This window comes from Lepidochelys kempii, chromosome 21, assembly GCF_965140285.1.
Source record: "Lepidochelys kempii isolate rLepKem1 chromosome 21, rLepKem1.hap1, whole genome shotgun sequence".
In the NCBI taxonomy this organism is placed as follows: domain Eukaryota; kingdom Metazoa; phylum Chordata; order Testudines; family Cheloniidae; genus Lepidochelys; species Lepidochelys kempii.
Window position 1 is genome coordinate 1,685,054 of NC_136400.1, and position 27,241 is coordinate 1,712,294.

Here is a 27,241-nt window from a genome sequence, read left to right on the forward strand (position 1 = left end):
CTACACACACTAGAGGAAAAAAGGCAGATTTGGCAACCCAAACATTTTGCAAATTCATATTACTTTTGCTGAATTGTTCATTTCAAAAACAATCAAAAATCTAAATGTTTAATTTTGACATTTTCAAAACATTTTTCAGTTTGAAATTACTTTGTTTCAAACTTTCCTTTCATTTTATTTTAAAAAAATTTAAAACATTAAAAAATGGTCAAAATAAAAGTTTAGCTTGACCCAAAGTGACTGAGTCACCAAAATTTTTCATTTATGGTCCAACCCAAACAGATTCTATCCACCTTTTAAAAGTTGCCAACTAACTGACAAATCCATTATTCGCATGGCTTAATCCACACCACCAGGCCTGGCTGGCAATAATATGTCCGGTCCTCTTGTATTTGGGCCCAAATTGCTGGTTATGACCATGCTACTGAAATGTACTATTCTTGACATGACACAGAGAGATACCCTGTGCAAAGAACATAATTAGCACACATATTTTACACACCTTTTTATACTTATAGTAAAGCTGCCAACTTTGCTGCAGCCAGCATTGTTGAGAATGAAATGTTAAAATCCTGCTAGCAGCTCTGCATGACAAGCCTGTGGGTCAGGCTGAAAGGGAATGCTTGGTTAAGGTGGGATGTCATAGCAGAAGCTGTAAAAAAAGAAATAGCAAAGACTCCAGCTGCAAGGTGGGAATCTGCTGCTGTTTTGGAAGGTCTGATTCAGCTCAGAGCTGAGCACCTTCCTGCAAGGCACTATGCATTTCCCACTCCCTTGAGCTTTAACGCTCAGCATCTTACAGGCCCAAGTGACAGAGCTGCCCTTTTAAAAGATGACACCTGTATGTGAGGGAGATTAGCCCAACAGTGTATGGAGGATGTGATGCCTGGAGGTAATTCTAAACCAGTGCTTATCTGAAGACAGCCTTAATGCTTAGCTGCTTATTAAAGACCTATCAAGACAAAAGTTAAACAGGCCATTAAGCAGCACTCCAGTGGATTAATGTCAGGCTGTCTCCCTTATGTTGTAGGTTTTCAAAATTCCTTTGAAGTTTGTGAATTAGAAAATCACTTTCCAAGCCACATAACTTTGAACCTTAGATGTTTCCTAGCAGCTCCGTGGTTGAGGAACAGCTGACTAATCCGTTAGGATTTAATGAGGTTAACAAACACGCACAGTTTTGTATGGGCACTGTAGGTGGTATTTTGGTGATTAACATGAAAAACAACAACGGAGTGCTACAGAGATCAGTCAGAGGAGGGACCAGCTGTATAGTTTCTGCAGAAGATGCTCTCTTCCCCCACAGGACACTTACGGGGAATCTGCTCTCTTCCTCCTTAAATAATAATGATTAACAAGTCAATAGGATTCTGCATTTCATTTCAAGGTGTTCATTTTTGATCTGTAAACCCCAATATATAGTTTGTATCCTGACTAAACCAGGAAACCACCTCCCTTCCCCCACGTACCAGCACGACAGGCGGAGCATTTACACTGACAGCCCGTAGAGTTTAGCATATGGGAACAGGCGGGGTACAGAGTAGGGCCCCTGGCTCCGGGACTTGCTTCCTGCTGTGAGTCCATCAGAGCCTGAATCTACTGGCTTTCAGAGGATGGCGTGAGACTCTGTGCATCTGATGAAATGAGGTTTTTATCCATGAAAGCTTATGCTCAAATATATCTGTTAGTTTTTAAAGGTGCCACCAGACTCCTTGTTGTTTATCTATTCATTCAGACACTCAGGGAAGTGAAGAGAGCATAGCAAGGGTACTACTAACATTGAGCTATTTCAATTCTGGACACCATTTAATTTGACATTGTTAATAAGCTAGGTGTTATTTATTTAAACTTCTGCAGATGTACTTAGAGCTTGTTAGATAAGTTTAGTAGTCCATAAATAAATGATTGAGCTTAGAAAACAACCAGCACTCCCTTGTGGGGGTATAGGCAGGCTATCTGGAACTTATAGGAGGGACGTATCAGTGCCTTTCCCAGGTGCTTTTGGGATGTTTCTTTGACATTCCAGCTGCTGGCAGTACATTCCCTCTTCAGGGGACAGGTAGACTGTTGCTTCCTAACCTGCAGGCGGAGTGGGAAGACAATGGACAGCCAGTGATTTGTCTGCATTCTTATCTGTTCATTCAGGAGCTGTGCAAAGCAGCCAGTGAAGTAACTGCTTCATGAGCTGGAGGCGTACGATGAACTTACCTTGATGTTTATCATTGAAGTTGGAGCGGGAGTCATGGAGCTCACGAAAGCTCATGCTCAGATAAATGGGTTAGTCTCTAAGGTGCCACAAGTCCTCCTGTTCGTTCTGCGAATACAGACTAACACGGCTGCTACTCTGAAACAAGTTGACACAAATTCATTAGGATGGAATTACAGTGATCAAAACTTAGGCTGCCCCATTATTTTTAGCAAGGAATTAACGAAAGGTTCACCTCAAATGCTGCCTGATGCCACAAATCAGGTTCAGAGGGTCCTCTGAAGAGTGCATTATTTTATGAAAGCCCAAAACTCCCAGGTGGGAGAAGGAAGGCAGGATCAACACAATAGCAGGCCAGGGAGTGACGGTTTTGTTTTAGTGGAAGGTGCTGGCCTGGCCTGGCAGAAGCCAACCAGCAACACCTGCAGCTTTAGGCATGTAGAACAGAACACCTGTCTTGATCACCTCCCTGATGAGAGAGGGTTTGGGGACACTCACCACTAGACTGCCCCCTAGTGCCAAGGTGTAACCGTTACATTGCAGGCATCCTCCTCAGCTCCTGCACGTCCTGCAGGCTGTCTGCCTCTGTCTGGGTCCTCCATGGCCAAGCCCTTCAGCCAAATCACATACAAGTTCAAAGTTCAGTCCCCTTCCAAGGTACTTAAAATGTCCATCACAAATACTCAGACTAATGCTTCTTTTGCCCCTCCTGGGCTCAACTCACAGCTCTTTCTGGGCTTCTCTCCAGTCCCCTGGTCCTTATAGACCCTAGCTCTGGGCTCTCACACAAAGGAGCAGTTCCCGGTCCCCATTCTGACCCAACAGCCCCAGGACTGCCTCCCTGGATGCCTGGCCCCATGTGCCAGGGCCTCACCACAAGAGCTGGCTCTACTCGTGTGGCTCAGCTCTCCAGCCAGCCCACAGCTACTGGACCTTCCTCACCACTCTCCCTCCAACTGAGTTCCCTCAGCCCAAGGCCCAGGTGACTCTCAGCTCATTATCTAGTTCTGCCCCAGCTGGGAGGCAAACAATCACCCCAGAGGTGTGTGGAGCATGCCTCTTACTGGGGTTTCCCCTCCTCTAGCAGGGGATAGGGAAAGAAGCCAGGCGAACTGGCAGAGCTGTGTTGGGAAGGGAACAATGCTTAGAGGAGTTTCTGGAAACCCCGGTTGTGGGTAGCTTATGGGCTCAGACCTAGCCCATGAAGGTTGTTAGAGTGCTGAAGGCAGGGTGACCAAGTACATAGCAATCTGGAGGGAGGGATGAGCAACAGGGATAATTCACTGTAATTGGTATTTAAAGCAAAAAGAGAATGCTTTTTAATTAAGCATAAAATGAAAAGAAAGAATAAAAGGATTATTGGAAACTCTAGTGCAAGTAAGGTTCTTAGCTATGACAGTCTCAGCCCTTACAGACAACATCCGCTCAATTACTACTCCAACAAAGAGATTTCAGTCCCAGCTCACAATGTGGATTCAAGAGCAATTTTCTGCAGGTAAGGAAAACCCAAGCAGCACAGCTGTTCTCTGTACTGATGTGTAATCAACACTGAGCCATGCCCATGCTCCTGGAGCTGGAGGGGCCATGGAAGTTAAAGCATGTGTGCGCAGATGATACGAGTCTGAAAGGTTCCTGCAAGCAAGCCCTCTGCCTCTCCCACACCTCTGCTCTCTTCTTAACAAGGCAGCATGGGCAGGGTTCAAATGTCCTCTCTCCATACCACATGTGACTCTCCATACCATACCTGCAATAGGAACTAGAGCTAATAGTGAGTCATTTCAGCTGAGAGAGGGAGGTGACCATCTTAATTTCAGAAGACCTGCCATTATTCCCATCCATGACAAGGTTTCAGTCTCAGCTGCAGCATTAGCTATGGATACCTCACCATGGTGCCATAACAGATTCAAAGCCCAAACTGTCCATGAAACTTTTGGAACGAACGAAACTTTCAGGCGGTTCCAATGTCGCTGGGAGAAGGGCCAGCCTATGGTGGGGCAGGAGCATACTGCAACTTTTGGGGATATTCTGTAGTTTTGCTGCAAGCTTTTACCGCACATCCTAAATTCTAAGAAGCTTCCCAGAGCCCTGTTGAGGCTGCTGCCCTAAACCTTGCACTGGAGGTTTCCTGATTAATCAAAACTGTTTAATTAAAACCATTAGATAAGGTAGATAAAAGGAAGCTCAGCTTGTTAAGTCTCTTCCAACAAGTCTAGATCCAATTAATTGACTGATCACCACATCCAGTGATCACATTAAGTGACTTCCATCGCAGTAAGCCCTAATCCAGACTATTCCCCGGGTGGTTTGCTCCGACACAGTGAACCAGAATTTTCAGAAATAGGTACTGAGGGTTAGGCCCTAATTTTCAAAACTGCTCCAGCTCCTGTTAGAGTCAGTGGGAAGGAGGCTTATAGACTCAGCACCTCTGAAAATCCAGCTCCAAGAGTTCATATGTAGTCACCTAAATGAAAGAGCCTGTTTTTTTAAAACTGCTGAGTACCCACAGCTCCCAGTGAGCTCAGTGGAATCTGAGGGGTGCTCTCCACCCCTCACTTCCACTGCCACTCAGCACTGCACTGCCCTCCTCATCTCTTGCTCTGGGGCGGTTGTGGTTACAAACTAAGATGACAGATTTGCTTACTGGCCCATAGTGACTGTCATGGGCTCGTCAGAAGAAGCCTTGGGTTATGCTGAGTCTACACAGGGGGCCTTCCTTACCTGGGCATCAGACACTTCGAACATTGGGGTTGCCATTAGAGCTGGTCAGGGAACTCACCTGGGATGTGGGAGAGCCAGGTTCATAACCTACATCACATAGATACCCAAGCCTGAAAATGCACAAACACAAAATCAAACTGGGATCTGGCTGCTGATAGTAGTCCCAGCTCTGCCTGGCTGCCAGGGGCTCTTGTGGCCTAACAGGCATACAGACCAAACCCATCATCTCCCTCTTTTTAGCGCTTTGGCCCCTTTGATACGGGTGGTGGAAAATTCAGCATCTTCTGCTCTGAATTCTAGCATCTCTTATAAAGAAGGAATTTGCAGCAGAGGATGCTCCTTGGCTGAGTCAGCGACTCTCTCCCCAGCCTGGTCCAGGGCTGCGATGTCCCTGCTGATAACTGCAGTGCCATGCCTCTCTCCTAACCCAGCTCACATTTACTCCTTCTGTCTCGCATGCTCTCATGCCAGTCTTTGTCCCACTCACACTCTCTAGGCAGCATGGAAGGACGAGGCGCCGATAGCAGAGAGAGAGGGACGAGGGGCCTGTTCAGCGCTGGAAATAAAGAATGGGCTCTTTCTTACTCCTGGGAAGTATGAGGAGTGCATCCTAACTGGGTTGAAAATTATTTCTTCTGCTCTATTGCTGTTTCATGACTAAATACCATAAATATTTATGATTTATTACAGCTGCTTTGGAAGAGATCGGCTTGTGACGGCTCATAGATCACAGTGGCACTAAATGAAAATAAAACTATGTAAACCTGCTTCCCTGTTGCTTATTTATAACCCTCTCCTACAGCTCATGCAAACCAAGAGACAGCGGCACAGGCTGCTGTGGGCTAGCAGGGCATCAATGGCAACGCTTCCCCTCCCCCACCTTTCCTTTACCTTTTCGTCTTCTAGGAAAAATTATTTTAATTGGAGTTGAAGATTGCACTGGTCAGTTAACATCTCACTTGTCTCCAAGCCTTCAAAGACACTGTAAAACCTCACATGCAAGTCAAGACTCTGAGAGTACCAGCCAGACAGGTTCCAGCTGGCTGCAGTTATGTGATTCATTAATTAAATCTTGCAGGGTGTATTTACCACACAAAGAAGGAGGGGCTGCTGTTAAGACACTGGATAGGGAGTTAGGAAATCTGGGTTCCAGTCCTGCATGACCTTGAGCAAGACACAATCTCTCTGGATCTCAGTTCTCCATCTATGCAATGGGAACAATAAATCTTTCCTTTCTCTCGCCTTTATCCGTCTTTTCTATTTAGAATGCCAGCTCCTCAGGGCTTGGGCTGTAACCTACAACCTGTTTGTAGAGCACCTAGCACAATGGGGTTCAGGTCTGTATTAGGACACTAGCTACTGTAACAAACAACAGGGCACAAAACCTTTAGGCTGTAACAGTCAAGTAATTATGTGCTTTGTTAAACAATAGCTAACAACCCCTTTGTGCCAGATCTGCTGAAGGCAGCTGGTCCTTAAAAATAAAATTCAAAACTCAGTGTTGGTAGCAGCTTCCTTACATAAACAAACAGGCATGCACGTCCTGGAGAAAAAAGTGTTTTGGTAAAGAACATTTTCAGGTTAAAGCTAGCTTCTATAGAGCTCTCGTATGCAGCGATGAAATGAAAGGGTTTTAATAACATATGGGAAAAATACTTTGACTGTGTCCTGTTAAAATTCATTCAATTTTGGACTATAACTTTTGTCTTGGGTTGGGAAAAAGGTGCAACAGCCAACGCAAAGTACAATGACGGGCATGCTATAGAGACAACCTCTGCATTATTCAGCACCTCAGTGAGGCAAGTAGCCAAGGCTCATCCACACTAAGTGCCAGGAGAATACAAGAGAGAGATTTCAGAGTAGCAGCCGTGTTAGTCTGTATTCTCAAAAAGAAAAGGAGGACTTGTGGCACCTTAGAGACTAACCAATTTATTTGAGCATAAGCTTTCGTGAGCTACAGCTCACTTCACGAAAGCTCATGCTCAAATAAATTGGTTAGTCTCTAAGGTGCCACAAGTACTCCTTTTCCTTTTACAAGAGAGAGACACGCCCACAGACTTCAGACCAAGCAGCTCTCATGGGTGAGCTGGAAACAGGAGGAACGCACCCAGCAATAAAAGTTTGTGTGCCAACCGCCAGCCAGCTTGACTCAGATCCACAAAGGCAGGACCATTCAAAGCTAAATTACAGCTTTATGCAAGATGCCTTTGGGCTAGCCAGCACTGGTGATTCTGAGGAGTTTATACACCACTAGCCAATGTATTTCACTGCTGCATAATTCATGCCTTTTTTAGCAGAGGATAAAAACTTCTTGATTGCTAATGTGCGAGTGTTTATTAATGTGGAGCCTGTCAGAAAGACCTTGGATTTGGAGAGAGCTTTTGAGAAAGAGCCGAAGTATTTCCTCTGTAAGCAGCTTAGGAAGTCTCTTTTCAAGTGGATGCTATTTCCATTAGGTAACAAGCACCAAGTTGTTCTCCAGAGGCAGCTATGCTACCAGGGCATCCTGGTGCTCCTTGAAGAATTTGAAGCATTGTGGAAATAAGGGAGGGGGGGAATTACTGCATTTTTTTCAGTGAAGAGAGGTGTCTGATGAGCCATCTTGTTCATATTTCTCTCTCATATGGAGAAATAAACTAAATACAGTTGGGTGAGATACGAGTGTTCATTCCTACGTATGTATTCCTGGATGGGAGGAGAAGCAGGTTGAAGTCATGCTCTCTATACAGCTCTTTATAATGCCTGTGACTATTTTTGAATCAGGAAAATAAAGGGCAGCTAAGTCCCAGGAAACCTGGAAGGTGCATATATTCACAGATGAGCAAACAAGAGTGGACACATGGCTTCCTGCATCCAACAGAAAGGAGCCTACGTCAGAGCTATCTCTCACCTTGCCTTGAACATTTCCAAGGTCGGGGCCAGAATTTCCCTGCCAGGCAAATAAACTGCATTTGAAGATTATCCATTATGATGAGAAATTTCAGAGTAACAGCCGTGTTAGTCTGGGGTGGGGGGATGTATTTTTTCATGCTTTGTGTGTATAAAAGATCTTCTACACTTTCCACAGTATGCATCCGATGAAGTGAGCTGTAGCTCACGAAAGCTTATGCTCAAATAAATTGGTTAGTCTCTAAGGTGCCACAAGTCCTCCTTTTCTTTATGATGAGAAAGTTCTTCTGAGTCTGATTCACTGTAATGGAAAACTATTGATGCAGCGAAACTCCCTTCCCAAAGGCGCTGGCCAGGACCGACAGCAGCTTTAGGAGAGATCTGGGTGTGTATTAAAAGTTTATGGCCAGAAAACTGCTCGGCTTGTTTCACTAATGTCCAGTAGTTCTGGGCAGTGTCTTCCTGGATGCTAGAACACCGGCCGAATGCTCCTCCAAGGAGGGATTAAATAAGATGCAGCTCTAAAGGAACTAGCATTTGGGAGCTGTGCCCAGCCCACCAAGATGCTGGGAAATGCCACACTTGACCAAGAAACCTCCATTTATAATTGCCTCTGAAATCCTGAGTCTGGTGCAAGAAGGAACAGGGGTGCCCTTGGAAAAGAGAACACTGAGCCCCAAGGCTGCAAAGGAACCTAGTCACACAACACAGGCACCACAAGCAGCAAACCCAGGGACATGGAGGCAGGGATGGGTCTGCTGCTGGTATAGGCCAAAAAAAGAAAGACATTGTTTACTAACTCTGAACCTGGATAGACAGCGAGAATTCCATTCCCAAAGCCAGAAACTTTATCGCCAGCTTCTTGAACATGTCGTAGCCTAGCTATGCTCATGGTGTAGGATATCAAGACACCTTGACCGAGTTACAGCCCTGTAATAAGAAAAGGAGGACTTGTGGCACCTTAGAGACTAACAAATTTATCTGAGCATAAGCTTTCGTGAGCTACAGCTCACTTCATCGGATGCATTCATGTATGTAGCTCACGAAAGCTTATGCTCAAATAAATTTGTTAGTCTCTAAGGTGCCACAAGTCCTCCTTTTCTTTTTGTGAATACAGACTAACACGGCTGCTACTCTGAGCCCTGTAATGACTCTTTCTAAAGCCTTTATCAGAGAGACTCCAACAACTGGATATTTAGCACTTAGCAATTGCACTGCTACAGGAAAATGGCCCAGCTCTTCACAACTGCTCCCTTTTTCCTGAGCAGAACTGGTTCATACAGAGGTCAGAACTCAGTCTGGAAACTTCAGCAGATAGGACCCTAGCCTCCTTTAAAAGAGACATTGTCATTTCCTCAAAGGTTGAGCCTGATCACCAAATTGAAGGAATTAAAAATAATACTATAAATCCCTTAAATTAATTGGATCCATAAACACTTGGCTGGCAGTAGTAATGCAGTGTCAGTATATATATACACACATAACATTACTGATTAAATAAGTTAACTTTGCTCTGTAAATTAAAAAAACCTTATTGAAATGTAGGCTGATTAGAAGGCAAATTTCTTTGCTCTAATTATCTTAATTACAGGCTTTTAATGGCAAGTAGCTGTAGAAATAAAAACATGTAAATGGCAGCTTTTAATGATAGCTGCACCTGGCAGCACTTCTGCACAGTTGATGGGGTTAATTAATGTCCTGATTCCTGTTGAAGGAGGAGGGATAATGTATATGAATAGAGGAAGGCTGAGTGCAAGTATGTGTGTGCATGCCTCTAATGTGAGGTCTATGATAGGACCACAGGGAGATTCCACTGTCGTGTCACCCAGCTATTAAAAATAAAAAAAATTGCTATGCCAGCAGTTTTCAGAAATCCAGTGTGGGTCCAGTACAGAAAGAACAGTCAAAGGAAGAGTAACTGGTAAATGCGTCTCTGCAGAGAAGATTTTCCCTGCCAGTACTTAGATTGTAAATTCCTGGGGCGGGAACCACCTCTGTTTGCATGTCTGTGCAGCACCTAATGCACTGGGGTCCAGGGCCGTGACTAGGACTCATAGGCACGACAGTGAAACAAGGGATTGATAGGTGGATGGCAGTGAAGGGACCCAGCCCTGAGCTCTCCCACACAGACAACAACACTGCATTCAGCAAGGGCTATTGCCCTCAGAAGCTTGGTTTATTTTCTGCCCAGCACGCTCCATTCTTTCCCAAGACTCAGTTTGGTTACTCCTCTGTCTCCCCCACCAGCTGATTGATTTTGCAGAAAATCTGGTGTCTTGGAAAGGTGTTTATTTCTGAATGTCCTATTTTGCATACAGCGGTCCAGACCTGGGGAGCTCGCCACTAGGAAACAGGAGCAGCCATCTTGGAGTGAATTGGGAAGCAGTTAACAGGCTGTTCCATTAGTTTCTTCCTCAACGTTTTCCCCTGGGCACACCGCTGATCTTTTAACGTCTTTATCCATCCTCATACTGTGTTTTGTACTGTGGGTGATTCCAGCAGTAGGGTGTACAGAATAGCACGTGTCCCTCCCTACCCCATTTCCCAGATTGCCCAAAGCAGGGAAGTTGCAGAGGAGGAAGAAGCTGAAGGGACAGATCCTCGTGTTCCTTTCCTCTGTTGAACTCACACAGCTTCTCCACATTATTCACCGTTCGCGCTGATCTGAAAATGGATTTTCCACCCTGTGAAAAATATGTTGAGGTTTCAAAATTCTAAATTGGGACAAACTCCCCCCAATTTTGAAAATTTTCACAAAATGAAGGTCCAGAAAATTTCTTGTTTTGGGTCGATCAATATGTTTTGATAAATTAGAAACATTTTGGTTTTATTTTTTTAAACATAAGCAACCATGCCAGAGAGCTACTAAGCGCCCGCCCCTCTCTCTAAGAGGGACAAGCTTTCACTTGCCCCTGTGACAGGATAAACTGGGCTCAACATTTTACTATAATTAGCTAATTAATTCATCATCTCAGCCTGACTAGCGGGTGCCCTGGCATGGATGCCGCAGCCTACCTGGTGGAAACAAGGCCATGTGACCTTTTGGCAGCAGAGAGGAAAAGTGTCATTTTGCTTGAGAATTAAGTACAGATTGAATGCCCTCCCTGCCCTATTGCTGCACGGACTCAGTGGGGCCCTGCCAGTCTTGTTACTGTGTCCTGAGTAAAAAGTCACTTTTTCTGCACTGATTCTAGGAGTTATCGCAAGTCAGCTCTTCTCATTTGCCTCAGCTGGGGATTTGTCATACATGCCATGTAATGTAGAAATGTCGCCCCCCCCCCCCCCGGCCACCATTTCAACTCCATGGGCTGCATCTGGGGTTTGTGGCAAAGTAATAAGGACGTAAGGGTGCAGCGAGGCAGCCAGATCTGTTTGGACTATGAAGAAGCTTGAATATTAATGGATTTCTCGAAGTAAATAAAACTCCCTCGTGAGTCAGCTCCAAGGCAGAGATGTGAGTGAGGGATTCTCTCCCAGAAAGCGTCCCACGGCGGAGTCTCCATTTGGATATTCCTGTTGTTCTTGGTGCTGGCTGGTACCCTCATCCCAGTGCAGTATCAAAGGAAAGAGCCATCCCTCTGTTATTTTGGCCTCCATTGCAAATGTTGACAGCCCATGCTGTACCAATGATATTTCAGCTTGTTGGATGGAGCCTAGCACATGGTCCATAGCAGTTTCTCAAAGATGAACGAATGGATCAGGATAGCTCCATTTGCCCCTCCTCTTCCTGACCTGAGTGCTGTATTCACAGCTTTCCTGGACACTGCTTGTATCAGTCCCCAACCTGCATGGTCTCATTGTCACCCTGGGAGCCCAGGCAGATGGTTCTTATAAACAAACTGTCTGTAAATGCTCCTCCAATCTGTCACAGATCACACCTCCTAGAGTTTTTACCATCAGACAGCAGTAGTCTAGCAAGGCAAAACCAATTCTTCAACATGCGGTGAAGCATTCAACACCTTGCTAGGGCTTCCAGATCCTGGGGCAAAGAAGCAGGACTCGGAAATAGAGTTGTCACTAAATGTTCTTCTGGCTTATTTTCCCCCTATGACCATCTGCCACGTCTTCCCTAAAACACCCCAGCCTGTTAAGCAAGTGCTGATTGTGCTTAGAGATGTCTGAGTGAGTTTTGCTGACTCACCAAGTTAAGGGACTCTGCTACACAAGAGGTGGAAGTACCTGGAGGATAGAGAAGATGTCGGGTGTGGGCTGAGCAGTCCTGAGAGGAACATTAGGAGCAGCCAAACGTGGGAGAAGGTTTACGTTTAACTGCATGTTGGGGTGGTGTTCCCTGTGAATTTGAATCTTTCTTGCACCATTGGCCATTGCTTAGGGCACACATCGCTCCACCATCCCAGGCTGTCTGGGGCTGCTCTTTGCAGGTCCTTTTTGCTGTTAAGTCCTGAAGGTTTTCCCCCTCTGAATACTGTTTGATGGGGGGGGGTCCTTTTGCTTGTCCCAGCTATGTTTTGTCCCTGCTGCCCCATGGCAGATCTACTGGCTTCATTCTTGACATCCGCCATATTGTTACTTCCTGTATTAACAGCTCAGACAGAGCCCAGAGTTTGGGCTCTGCGGAGTGAGTGGAGCAGAGTGCATTTAAGAACAGGTTGGGAGAGCGACTTACTCGTGCTCTCTACCCGAATTCCAGAGAGGAGCCTGTCAGATCCTGGCACCTTACAGCTGCTCGGGGTCTTGTTCACCATCCCAGTGCAACAGAGAGCTCCTGTAACATTCACGTTCCTCATTTGGAAGGAAGATGGATTTCTATCCAGGGGCCCGTAGCCATTAGGTGGGTTCAGTTCTGAATGAGGCAGCTTGGGACATGGACACTTCCATTTGATGTGGCATGTTCTTGTTTTGTAACTAAATTATCCTCTACCATCTCTCTGGGGCCTTTGACTTCTGCATTCACCACCTGCGTCTGACATACTGGAAAATTTCCTGATTATTTGTCTGTGCTTTCTTGTGCAATTTTCATTTTATTCTCCGCTTTAGCTCCTTATCTTCACACTCTCTTAGCTTCAGCCTGCAAATGGCTTCGGGTTATGTGCTTCTCACAGGCTTTTTTCTTATCTTTGAAAGAGAAAATACAAAAAGTAATCATTGACTTTAGCCTATTGCTGCCCCCGTGGCTAGGCAGGATTGGCCTCACTTTGGGATAAGACTTGGCTGATCGGTGGGTTGTTGGTTTTTTTCGTTTTTATCATTTTTTAACTGCTAATGAAAGTGCAAGGCTGAGGACGTGGGCTAGAGCCAGGGATAATGCCTACAGGCACCACAACAGCTTCCCTTGCACAGGTCTGCCAATGCACCACGGTCCTCATGTGTAGGCCCTCCTCCTGTCCCAGTCCTGGGCCTCACCCCTAGCTCTCTCAATGCGCCTCAGTCCTAATCACTAGCAGCCCTGACTGCTCTAGCCCTGTGTCCACTGCCCACTCTGAAGGTTCACCTCACGCCTGTGCTATAGCCTTTCCACCTACTCCTGTCCTACCTCCTTCCTCAGATCTGAACCCTGCTCTTCCCGTCCCGAGTCGCACACTGCCTGGGTGTACGCGCTCGTGGCCAAGTGCAATAAATCAATCTGGGTTTGAAAGTGCCGCAGCAGCACAGACCGAGAATAAGGGATGGTGCACGTCGGAGTGCCAGGACGAGGCCCTTATAAGAGCAAAAGTTAAACAGCAACTGCTTTTCATACACAATAGTCCCCAAACGGCCCTGTGAAAGGCTAGAGGTGATTTTCAAAAGGGCCTAATTGAGTTAGGAACACAAGTCCCATTGGAAAACGCACCTGTAAGTCCCAGGCCTACCTTTAAATCGATACTTAGGGAATATTTTAACCTACATCCTAGACCCACTGAAGCAACCTGTGGGCCCCCTTGCCTGGCTCCACAGAAGCCATTACCTACCATGCTCTCAGAACCACACACACTATTGCAGCTATCACCATCAGCGCCGAGGCCAGTGCCAAACAAGCCAAGAAAAGAAGCAATGCTACCGTCAACTCCATCAGATAAATGGGGCAGAGGAAGATCCCTCTGCCTGCCAAATGGAAAAGGGCCAAGCTGCCAGACTTGACACAAAGTGCTGTCAAATGAACAAAGTCATTCAATGAAACAGTTTTTCTCTCTCTCTCATCTTTCAGTTCTAGTCACTTTAGGTAAAAATATTCCCAGACAGAAGCATCACACAAATTTACAGTGAGCCTCTAGAGCCTGTCTGTACTGGCAAAACCTGGGACCAGGACTTCACCGCTAGTAGCGCAGGCTGCAGCGCAAGGCTGGAGTCATCTACTAACCCTTCCAAGCACCGCGTTAAAAATGCCTGAGCCCCTTCTACTTGAGAGCTCCCATTGGTGGAGCTGCCCTCATCCAACGCAGTTGGTGAATATGGCTCCCATTAGACACAGAACAAGAAAAAAAGCCATAAATAAATATCCAGGCAGCCTGGATGGCCCCACACAACAGCAATGGAAAAAGCCTTATTTGCAGACTGGAACCTCCCTCTGCTTTAAATGCAACTCCATGCTCCAGAGGTTCCTGGAGTGTAACTAGGAGAGTTAAAGGGAGCTTTAGTTCCACCTAGGAATCTATTCTTGCTTTGCTGTCCTGCCACATGACTGGTCAGTGCCAGGGGTTAGCAGTCCTGAGAATGTACCTAGTGTTGGGGTGGCTCGCCCTGCGTACCGCAGTGCCCAACACTCTATTTTAGCACTCTAGCTTGATCAGAGTTGAGCGCAGGCATGTCTTTGTGTTTCCAAAGCAAACCTGTACCATGCCAGACAGGAGAACAACTCATCCACGAAACCCAAATAGCCCAGCTGGCTGCAGGCTGAGGAGCCAGAAACCTGCATGTCACTGAGCAGGACTTAATGACAAATGGACATTATGGTCCAAAATGAAAAATATTGTCACAGGGGCATTAAAGATTCCCAGCTGGTGTAATGCAGTGCAGCTCCATTGAAGTTAAGCTGATCTGCACCATCTGAGGGTCTGGTTCACTGGGAGTTCAACAGCAGTTTTTATCTTGCAGGTTTTAAAGATTCACATACATAAGATTCAAATACAAAATATTCCAGACTGCCCTGGCTGGTGGGGGCACTGTAAAAGGAATTCAATTTGGGGTTAAAACAAACCATCAACAAGGGCTACTCTCCCGATTACACGTACTACGGGAGGGAATGCCACGTTACTCAGGTGATCTAGCCACAGAATGCAGGTTAACTCGCTGGACAGGGCACAACCTGTATCCCTACAGGGGCTCCTGGAGGTTGGGTTCTTCCTAAGTAGGTTATCAATAGCAGCTCTAATGAGAAGCTGTTTGGGACCAAGCTTTATGAAATGAAGCCAGAGGTAAGAACTAAGATAAAGCAGCAGAGAAATAGAGAGCTGCTGAATATATTTAAAGAGAGTGTGTACAGGGATGGATCCAGTAGAAAACTCACGTGTGCGTGCGCCCACATCTGTGTGTGTAAGAAATATCGGAAGGGAAAAGGTATCTCAGGCACGTGTGCAGAGATTAATATTGGCAGTGAAGAAACTTCCCCTAAATCATGTTATAATAACCACGCCAGAAGACGACAGCAGCACCATGCCACAGGTGGCTGCTGCTGTAATAAATGGCTCCGCTACCTGAAGGTGCTGGAGTGTGACAGTCATCAGTTACAAGGGCTCAGTTATTCTGTCTGCAGAGGAGCTGGTTTCAAAAGCAGAGAAACATGCCAGGGTCAGCAGGTGCAGGATCCAGGTGGGTTCTGGTGTTGGGATGGCAGGGCGCATGGAGAGGAACCAGCCAGTCAGGCGTCCTTGCCAGCTCTGTGGGAGTGGACCCAAAGCGCTCTTGGCTGGCACAGAGTTGCTGGGTTTCACTTAGGAGAATATGCCCAGAGCCGAGCCTCAAACCAGCTATGCTAGCACTGAGAAAACAAAGCAGTCACCAGCAGCCAAATGGCTGTAGCTGCACATGGCCCTCCCCGTTCCAGCTGGAAGCTTCGGTGTTGCATGTGTGCCTAGTGGAGAGGAGCAGCAGCACTGACCTACAGCCAGAGATGGGCTACAGCTGCCAACCCAGGAGCCTTTCTGCCTTGCTCCCATCCCTGCTCACTGCTCCACAGTGCACATCGGACACCTATTCACCACACACAGGTCAAGCCAGGCCAGCTGCACCACTGGCCTCCTTACGCAAACCCAGGCAATGTCAGATCCCTCACTTTACATGTCCTGCACCTGACCAAACCCATGGTTATCCTGCAGCCAGAGCTACAGCCAAAAGAGTAAAACGCAGGAGAGTACGAGGCGGATAGGAAAGGTTATTTGTGCTGAAGAAATTAACCCTACAGACTCAGAGCTGCCTGCACTGTTGTATTCCCCATGTTCCTTCAGGATGGGGTGCTTCCCACACAATGTCCCTGAAACTGTGAGAGGTTTGGGCAGGAGACGAAGACTACCAAGGGCAGGGGACACTGGTTGGCACCTCATTCCCCTGGCAAGCTCTGGTGCCTGTAGTGTGCCTCACGCCCAGGCAATAGGAGGCTGACAGCACACCAGGGGCAAATGCTCCTCTGTCCAATTCAAAGTGTATGCAATATTTGATGTTTTAGGTTATTTTACCCCTGGGGGGGAAAACACTCACCCACACTCAAACACCACTCCGAAACATCATAATAGTCATTAATAACTAAGCACGGCTTTCCACTGCCACTTCCCCTGATATGGGTGACACACACGCTGATCATAACACGCTCAACTGTACACTGTGCTCCAGGTAGCAAAGCAGTGTACATGCTTTCACGGCTACAGCTGGCCTATAAAAGGTTTATGGCCCTGCTCTATACTCATCAGTCTTTGACAGATTTTCTAGCTGGTAACAGGATTGCCCTGAAACCTTTTGTGGGAATCTCATTTTTCAGTTATAATAATGATGTAGATATTTAACTTCGATTACATCCTACAGACATCAAGACAGTATTCTTGTGCCTTTTCCAGTTAGTCTGCATTAGCAAGACTACAATAATGTACTTTTAGGCTCAGGAAGGTAGCAAGATTCATTCCCAGTGCACCTGATAAAGCCATTAATATTTCAGAGGCTTTCTTACAAATGAAACTAGAGCACAGATTTGTGGTGGTCTGGCAGCTGAGACTTTCTGCTTAATGAAAGTCAGAATTTCTCAACAGCACAAGAAATATTAGCTGGAATAAAGTCCCTCCCTGTTCACAGCTCAGTCTCTCCCAACAGTGGGAGGGCTACAAAATGAACCCCATTACGTTGCATATACACACGCACATTCAACAATTTCCCCCCAAGAACAAAGAGTTTAATTTCTGCAAATAGATGCAGCCAAACAGCCCTACAAAAAAGCTTGAGGAAACTAGGAAGACTGATCTATACAAACTCTGGATAAGCATGGGGTAAACTGGAACTTCATGCAGCTTGTAGGGGAAGTAAGTGTGGTAATGAGACCTTCATATGTCCCAGTCTCCTGCTGAAGGTAAGCCAAGAGCAAGTGAGCCATTGCTATTATTATTCTTTATTTGCATTGCTGTATAACTGGTTACTATATTCAACTCTGCTGCCTTCTTCCATGGAAAGTCAGCTCAGTCCCTCTGCAGGTATGTTTACACTTGGAACTGGGTGTGTGATTCCCAGCTCCAGGAAACATACCTGTGCTCTGACCAAGCTAGCCTGCTAAAAATAGAATGTCCCTGTGGCAACGTGAGGGGGTAGCAGTCCTGACTACGAACCTAGTGTCTTGGATGCCCTGAGTATGTACCTAGTGTTGGGGTGGCTCGCCCTGCCTACTGCTGCCCCAAACTCTATTTTATCCCTCTAGCTGGGTCAGAGTGAGCGCAGGCATGTCTGCTCAAGCAGGGTATCACACGCCCAGCTGCCGATGGAGACATACCCTTAGGAGCTCAGATTACATTCCCGACATGGGAGTGGCATGCTAGGAAGGGGATTTACCGCTGCCCACAAAACCAAGCAACCATCTCACGAGAAGACGCAAAAACATCAGTATGTGTGTGGCCTGTGCAGGACTGGGGCCTTGGTTAGCAAAATCTCTGCTGATCTGGGACGGTCTCCAGGCCAGATGGGAATTTTTGTGTATAGTGTATATGGATTTGAATCTGTCCCTGTGCTGATGAGAGCTCAAAGCTCAGGTTAGAACATGGAGGTGGTTTACCAAGATCCTCTTGCTCAGCCTTCTCTCTTGCAAAGCAGGTCAGTAAGGGAAGGATGCACTGGCAACATGCCTAAGACCATGGTCTTCCTGCATGTCATTTCTCACCTTGACAGGTCTCATTTATGGGCAGGTCTTCTGTACCACAGTTAACATGACAGTGCTGCTAAAGTGCTGTACAGTCACTGGTAAGAATTGTTTGCTTCACTGCATATTGCCAGGCCCAGGGATACTTGCAGCACTCTCCTGGGCTAGAAACGCCTGCAAGAAGATCGAGTGCCAATCCTGCTCATACTACTTGCATAATATGTCCATCAGAAATCAGCGGGGTTTGTTTACATGAGTACAGAGAGTCAGCTTGAATGGTTGCACTGTTGCAACAGCTGTTCTAACTGGTACCTCTTTCTGCTTAGCCTTGATTAGAAGTTAAAACTTTTTTGTTAAGGAACCCAAGTAGTTCCTTCATGAAAAGGGAAAAGTGTTCTCTCTTTGTTAGCAGCACAGATGTAGTTTCTGCAGTGTATGAATAAAGCCTATGTTGAGTATTTGTTTTATTTATTTGTTTCTAGTGTTATGCAGGCATGAAAATTCTTGCTCACCAGCTATCCATTAACCTTGATGCACTAGGAACATGCAGCTCAGTCAAGCATTTGAAATACTAAAAGAATTAATGGCAAAGTGCTTTAATGTAGATATTTCATAGCAGTCACATACATGCACTGCTTGATAGACTAAAATACAAGATATATCCAAGGATCTCAGCCTTGTCTGAGGGCCAAAGGTCATCCAGCCCAACTTACTGGGGCTCCACTAGGCTAGATAACTAGCTACCCTGGCCTAGCTTGAATTTATTCTAAAGTTAAAAATGTATTGCTCATGGATTCAGAAATGTGTGCTGTATATTTACATTTCTCAGCTCGATGTTGATGTTAGTTTGTGAAACAAAACAACGAACAATTCCTAAAGTAAAAAGATGTAAAAATGTGAAGCCTATGCTTTTTAAAAAAATCCATGTTGAAATTCTTGCACAATCAGCATTCATAGGGTCTGGGAGGCACAATTTTCAGCTTCAAGAGAAATATGACAAACCTTGCTAGATGTTCCTACAGGTCATCAATCAATGTCATGTTGGAGAAGGGAACTTCCTAGGCATCATCCTTCAAACTGTTCAATCGATTATGTTTGCAGCAGAAGCCTGAGTATATACCAGTGAAGCCTTGACTCAGAGCTGCCCAGGTACATTTAATATCCTATTTGCATTGTTCAGTGGCTGTACACAGTGTAGCAAGAGAGCAGCACTGGAGTCCATCAGGAAACTAGATCACATTTGATTTTGTTGACACTAAGAAAAACAGAAGAAAAACTAAAAATAAAGATCTGTTAGGCAATGCTTATTTTACAAAAGAAAAGCTTTAAATCTTCCCATACAAGTTACATTTTATGGCCAAGATTTTCAAAAGTGACTAATGATTTTGGGTATCCAAGAGGAGACACCTAAAAAGGGACCCAACTTTAACAGGGATAGTGCTCAGTACTATGTAAAAATGAGAATTCATTAAGGAGTCAAGATGCTCCCCCCCACAAAAATGGTGGTGCCTTGATTTGTGTTTAAAAGTCTGTGTGTGTGTGTGCGCGCGCGCAGTGAGTAGGAAGAAGGGGCACTTAACAGTTAACTAAAATATTTGGTAAGCTACATGTGAATCATTCATTTCTTCAGAGATAACTTATTTGGCAGGGTAACATGTTTCTAGCAACCAAACCACAGCCCAAAAATTCTGACAAGTTTTTGATAGTCATTATTTTAAAAGGATTTTTGAAATATGGCAAGTTTTAAAAATTTCTTTAAAATAATGAATAAACTCAGTCTCATTAGAACAACAACAAAGCAACATTCTGGAGATGTGAGAGTAACTGGCTCCAGCACGTCTGTTCATTTGGACGGCAAATGATCCCTCTGTTCCCCAAGCACAGAACAATGACAATGTGTGAGAGTCTTCAAACACACAGAGCCTAACAGAGTTGAATGAAGTTCCTCTGCTGTACCTCAGATCCCTGAAAACCCTGCGCACTGTACATGGCTTGGGAATGCACGCTGAACATAATTAGTCTATGGTGAGAGCAGAAGGGCAGAAATTGCTCTAAATCTGCCTCAGATCTGAAGGTGGCTTTTTTTCCCCTCCTTTCTCAACATATGGATACAGGAAATCTTTGGAGACCCTGAAAGAGGAAGCTGGCTTGCTCTGAATTCCTAAACTGACTAGGCGTCTAAGGATAGACTCTAAAGGGAAACTCAAGACAAACAAAATATAACACAACTCAGCACCTTCACATGCTGTGCGATACTCTTGCAATTTCAGAAGTAAAATATGATACAGAGCAAACAATGATGAAGCATGTGAAGGACGTTTGGAGGAGCGTGCTATTATGTAAAGAGTGCTAGGGATAAGGTTAGTAAATACCATTCCTTCCCCTGGGAGTTTTCCTTCTGGAGGAGTCATTAATGTACCGGAAGGATAACAGATGCCATTCTCTAATACTCTAGGTCATAAGCAAATTAAGATAGGAAAGCTGATTCACCATTAATCTGCATTAGGCATGGTTGACCAGTTCACCCGTTTGATATTCACTCCGGATATGCATAAATGGAAGGGTTTAGGAGGTTAGGGCTTGGAATGTAAAACCCTTGTCACCTTTACCCAGAAAAATAATCTTTTCACCTGACTGGTGAAAAAGGGAAAGAGAAAAGTTTCTAAGGGCTTGTCTGCACAGGGAAAATTTACTGGTATAGTGCCCTGTGTGGGCACTCTTAATCCAGAATAGAAGCGTGGCCCACACGGGGCGCTTTCCAGCTGAGCCAGGTTCTCGCCACATACAATTCTCCTAACTGAGACTTACCGCATCACCTCTTTACAGACCAGCTGCATGAAGTGTTTCCACACTTACGTGCCCTCTCCACTCCTGCTATCCCTGCCTATGCACGGATCAGACTGCGGGATTGGGTCCTTTCACAATCAGACACACACACATACCTACTCATTGCTGTGTGTCTCCTTATTAGCACCCATTATTAGCCACAGACAGGGGGCTCTGCACACAACACTGGCTGGCCCTTTGAACATTTACTCCTGGTTAAACAGCAGTTTTGGTGCCAGCAACACATTCGGCAGGTCTGGCTCCCCTCAAGGACTCTCCGTCTATAAAAAAGGTAAAACAAGCCATTCTCACAGGCTAACATGGAGTCATCCTGGAATGCCATCAGGATTTAAGCCTGTTTTTCCTCTGCAGAAAACAGCCCTTAATCCCTAAGAGCTTGCAGATCTTAAAGGGACAGGGCTATGAAACTAACCATCCACGTGATTGTGAGGAAACTCGGAGTCTGGGCAGGAGGCTTTCAAAGCAGGCCATCTCCCTCCCTGCATGGGTGCCGAGCACATTTAATAACCAACAATATAAACTGCTCAATGGGATTAAGACAACCCACTCACTGGCCAGGATTAAAAACAGAGTTGTTCTCTCCTGCACAGATTCCCAGCTGCTGCCGGAGAGGATTCGGGACATGGGAGTACCTAGTGAAGAGAGATTTCTGTCAGGACTGAGAGGCAGAGCACCCGTGTCTGTTGGGTACAGTGGAGCGGGGGTGCTTCAGGAGTGCTCCGTACGAGCGAGGTCCAGATAGATGGAACAGCAGGCCACGCCAGAAATACCTAGCACGGTTCCTGGGGTTTGTAGAACCAGCAGAACGTGGGCACTGCAAACAGCTTCCAGCAAAGCACCTTCCTCCTTTCGGCTCTGCTCGTCCTGCACGGGGTGGAGCGCTGTCCCGGGATAATGCACAAACACTGCTGACCCAAGGACCACGTCACGTCTAACTTGCATAAAATGGAGTGGGCTCTCTTCTATCCCAGTGGCATGGGACTATGGAGATGGAAGAGCCCAGTATGCAATGCTTCCAAGGTGTTATGCCAGATCAAGGCGGGACATTTCATGAAGGGAATTGTCTCCATAGGCCACAACTTCTTGCTGAAGAGGAGGGCGTGCTTGGGCCCCCCCACAGAGCCCTGCAGGCCACACCTCGGCCACTCCCTGCAGGAGGCAGAGAAGCCAAGCATAGCTGCTGCTCAGAGGTGGGGTGGGGGGTGGGCTATGAGAAGCCCGGTCCAAAAGTGCAAGCCTGGCTCAAAACAAACAGAAAAACCAATCACATCTGTCTGGCTCCCCAACAGCATGAGATCCTCAGGCCCCGCGGCCGTGTCTGCGCCACCCATGTGGGGTCTTTGGTCCGTTCTAGTAGGGGGCCCACACGGACCACCCGAGTCTACTGCCGCTGCTGCCAGCAAAGAGTGCTACTTCTTTCGCTCACGCGGTACTCTCACTATTGAGACTTTCAAAGCCAACCAGACACAAACTCCTATTCAAATTACAGGGTGCTCTAGTCACCACTGAAGTCTCAGCCTGCCCACGCCTTTCATGCCGAAGGACCCAAGCTGAAAACCTGCGCCAGCCCAAGCAAGTTCATTACACATGCAGTGGGAGGAGCTACCATCGAATCAACACTCCATGGGGCCATCCCCTTGCTGTGAACAGAGATCAAGTCGGGAATAAAGAAACAAACCCAACCCTCATCACAGAATCACTCCTGTAAGGAGCAGCACCCGATAAACCCATGGGTGGAAAAATATCCTGCTTGTCATTTCGGGGCTGGCCGATTGCCGCCTTGTCTTTCCTTCCTCTGCTGCAGCCTGGCATGATTCCCCCTCCCCTCTCCACACAACCAGCCATTTCCTTAAGCTGCCAAGCCACCAGGAGCTGGGACCTTTGGAGGGTCATTAAAACCAAACCAGCACACAGTTCATTGTATTGTTTTCACTTTGAAAAAGGGACAATCTTTCTTTTCCTTTTCCCCAGGTTCCTCCAATGATCTCCCCCTGCACTTCGTGTGGAACCCCTTAATCCCCTCCACAAATCTGCTAAGAATGGCAGAACCAGTTTCCAACACAGTCACTGTCCATGAAACCTCCCGAGTCACATTCAAAATGAAGGGGGGGGGGGAGGGGAGAATCTAAAAAACCAAACTAAAAATGCAACCACACACACGCACCCCCACCACCAGTTCAAATTCTTCTTTTAATCTCAATAGAATCGTAGAATCGTAGAATCTCAGGGTTGGAAGGGACCCCAGAAGGTCATCTAGTCCAACCCCCTGCTCGAAGCAGGACCATTCCCAGTTAAATCATCCCAGCCAGGGCTTTGTCAAGCCTGACCCTGACCTGATACAATACAGCCACCTCCCCAGCCCAATTACTTGTCTTGCCACGGACATCACAATATTAAACTCCTAAGGACTAAACCACTTTGAAAGTATAACCTACTTTTAAAGGCGATAAGATTTACACTAGAAGTATTTACTTTCTCGTCCCCGGCACTGTCAAAGCCACTGATGCATAATCAGCAGCCCTTTAAATGAAGGCTCCCTAAAAAGCATTCTACACAGCTCTTGTAAGACTCATGTGGAGTTTGTTGTTTTTTTTAAAATGCTAATTGATTGTTAAATACACATGTATTGACACTGGATAGCTGCAGCATATAACAGGCACCTATCTGTGAAAAAGGTGTTCATCCTCCAAAGGTTGTGGTTTTATTTCAGATGTAGAGCGAATTTAGCACTGGTGAAAGAAGTCCGACTGACAGCTCTGGAAACCAAAATCCTCTCTCTTTATTCCTAAAACAGGAGTAAAAAGGAAGCAGTTATATAAGCTTCCCTCACCCCTACCACACCTCATCTGTGACTCCGCTCTCTGCAGCCAACTCAGACTTTGGATTCTCTGCTGAGACTGCAGACAAGAGCCCAGCTGTGATATTGTCTAGAAGCCAAACATAGCAAAACAACTGCCAGGTGGTAAATCAGATTGCAAGCGTCTCCAGGCAGGGACCAATACGCCTTGCTTGCAAGGCGCCATGCCCCCCAATTCCTACCAACAGACAGTACTGCAACAGCTGTTGGTCTTTCCCACCTTGTCCAGAGACCTAGAGATGAAACATTCCATACCCAATTCCCTAGAGCCATCCTGTCACCCTTAAGCCTTGAGGCCTCCTTCATGCATGACAGTTCACCCAGGGTATGTTTTCTAAGACATTTTTAATGACTAACAAATGAGAACAGGTTCCAGTGGAAAGACTGAGGCCTCAACCAGCAGCCTCAGCATTTGCAGCATCTGAGAGAGAAGGAACATATATTACTGCTGCCCGACAGATTCTGGCGACGCTGTAGAAAAAGCCCCTTCCCTAGTGCTGTGAAGCTGGGATGCTCTGTTGCATCATGGTTTGGGGTACTTAAGGACCGCTGCTGGCTACTAACCCCAGAAAAATACCTAGCCCTGTCGCTTCCATGGAACCCAAAGCCACTCTTCACTGCTGCAGTTCATGCAATGGCTTTGAAAGGTCACCCATACACAAGGGGATGCCACCTGATTTTATACTTTTTCAACAAGCCTGTCAAATCTGTGAAGGAAAGGAGCATTTCAGAGCAGAGAAGTTTTCCTCTGAACCTGCTATTTTCATTCCCAGGAGCTACTAAAACAGCACAAAACTAGTCATCTCTTTGCTCACTCTGCAGTTAAGGTGCCTTTCTGCATGACCTGAAAGTTTTTTGAATACTCCAAGCAGTAAAAATAAACAAAAAAATCACCTTATTTTAAAAAGCAACCCAAGCCCAAAAATATCAATAAACTTGCTTGCTGAACATAGGTGCATTGAAGCGCTACTTCCCCAGTGCCTAAAGACAGATACTCTAGCAAAAGCGGATACATTCTGGAGTATTTACCATGCTACAGCCGAGTAGAATGGCCTGGATGTTTTCTGAAAGACAGGAGAGATCCCGGAATATTGGAGAAGGGCTAAGGCAGGGCCTATCTTTAAAAGGGGGGGAAGGAGGAGCCAGGGAACTACAGACCTGTCAGCTTGACCTCGATACCTGGGAAGCTACTAGAGCAATGGATAAAACATTCCATGTGCGAACACCTGAAGGACGAGGGGTGATCACCAGCAGCCAGCCTGGATTTACCTAGAATAAATCCTGCCAAACCAGCTTGATTTCCTTCTTTGACAGGGTAACTGGTTTGGACTTCAGCAAGGCTTTTGACACAGTCCCTCATGACATTCTGATAAGTGAGCTGGAGAAATGCGGGCTCGGCAGAACTACCATTAGGGGGTACATAATTGGTAAAACAACTGGAAACAATGAATAGCTATTAATGGAATGATGTCAGATTGGAAGGAGGTTTCGAGGGGGGTTCCACAGGATCTGTTCTTGGTCTTACGTTGTTTAAACACCTTTATTAATGACTTGGATGTTGGAATAAAGAGCATGCTGATCAAATTTGTAGTGACACAAAGCTAGGGGGAGAGTTGCAAATGCATTGGAGGATAGACCTAAAATTCAAAAGGATCTTGATATATTGGAGAACTGGACTCTAGACAACAAAATGAAATTCAACAAAGACAAATGTGAGGTGCTACCCTTAGGGAAGACAAACCAAATGCACAAATACTGAATGGGGGCTAACTGGCTTGGCAGCAGCACTGCTGAAAAGGATCTGGGAATTGCAGTGGATCACAACCTCAATGAGTCAATATTGTGATGCTGTGCCAAAAATTCAAAGGCAATTTTAGGTTGCATTAACAGAGGCACAGCATGCAAGTCCTGGGAGGTGATGATAGTACCGCTCTACTCGGAGCTGTTGAGGCCTCAGCTGGAGTACTGTGTCCAGTTTTGGTCACCAATTTATAGAAAGGATGTAGAGAAACTGGAAAGGATCCAGAGGTGAGCAAAGGCTGAAGGAACTGGGTATGTTTAGTTTGGAAAAGAGGAGATTAAGGGGGGACATGATATCGATCTTCAAATACTTGAAAGGCTGCCATAAAAAAAGATGGAGGAAAGTTGTTTTCTCTTGCTACACAGAGGGCAGGACAAGAGGCAATGGGTTCAAACTATAGCATAGCAAATTTAGATTAAATCTCAGGGGAAGACTTTTTAATTGTAAGAACAGTAGGACAATGGAACAGACTAGCTAGGGAGGTCATAAGCTCCTTCACTGGAGGTATTCAAAAGAGAGGCTGGAGCCATCTGTCTTGGATGGGTTAGACCCAACAAATCCTGCTTCTTGGCAGGGGGTTAGACCAGATGACACTTGCAGTCCCTTCTAACCCTATGGTTCTGATTCTACACCACAAACCCAACAGTTCTCCAGGAGGTACTGTGGGTTCTAGAAGTACTCACATTCCAAATGGTGCCCAATTCTTTTGCTCAACATAACCAGAGTCATCTTTAGTCAGACAACAGGGACCTGACAACCTCTCAGGAGTAGAGCAAAGTAATTTATAACTTAGATGAATTTAAACTCCTTTCATTCATCGATCCGCTGACAGACTGCACTTCTCATATTTATTCATTATTCATAAAATTTCTGCTAATTATTTGTCTACATGCAACTTGTGAATATTTAATGCTCAAAATGTGAACTTTTTCACTGGACACAGTTCACGATATGTTTCTGTTATCTGATTTGATGTGCATAGTTCTTAAGAGCAGGTTTCCATTGCAGAGCTGCTTTGTAACAGTCACTTAAAATTTATCTTGGTCCTGTGAACAGACTCATACATTAGACAGCTTGTGGAAAACTCACACAAGAGGAGCATGAATGCAGTCAGAGCTCATTAACAATCTGAATGAATATTCACAATTTTATTTTTTAAGCAGCAGTCTCCTGGGTTTCAATTCTGGTTCAGCCATCCATCACCTCATCCTCAGAACTGCAACCCCACCTACAAAGAGTTCACTCAGATATCTGCTCTCTAACACTGGGCTTGCTTGGAAGGTGTCAGGCATCGGAAATATTCATTTAACCTTCCAGTCCTTTATAATAAGGAGGTTCCAGTGCATATTCAAGAGAAAGCTGACCAAAGAGACAGCAACACATTACTCGGAAGCAATAGGACACAACTACAGATAGTTATGCCCTCTACTGAGGGAAACAATTCACTTCTGACTAAATAAAATGAGAAGTCAAATGCGCGTAAGTCAGGCTTTCATTGATTTTTTTTTTATATAATCATGTTACATTACAGTGCCTGCCTAATCACTTGCAATAACCTAGGGGATGTGGTGGAGACAAAACTGTACAGTACAATAACTTACATTTTATAGCATGTCCATAAAAAGGCAGAGCAAGTACAGCCGGCCGTGGTGGTGCTCC

General features: G+C 45.7%; 1 long non-coding RNA gene across 1 annotated transcript; it reads right to left on the reverse strand.

Annotated features, from left to right (window-relative positions):
• Positions 1-2,710: 2,710 nt before the first annotated feature.
• LOC144929627 (uncharacterized) lies at positions 2,711-27,241 on the reverse strand. Its single transcript, XR_013634879.1, has 3 exons — positions 27,184-27,241; positions 19,080-19,332; positions 2,711-2,817 (listed from the first exon to the last, which is right to left on the reverse strand). It is a non-coding gene; the product is annotated as an uncharacterized LOC144929627 (long non-coding RNA).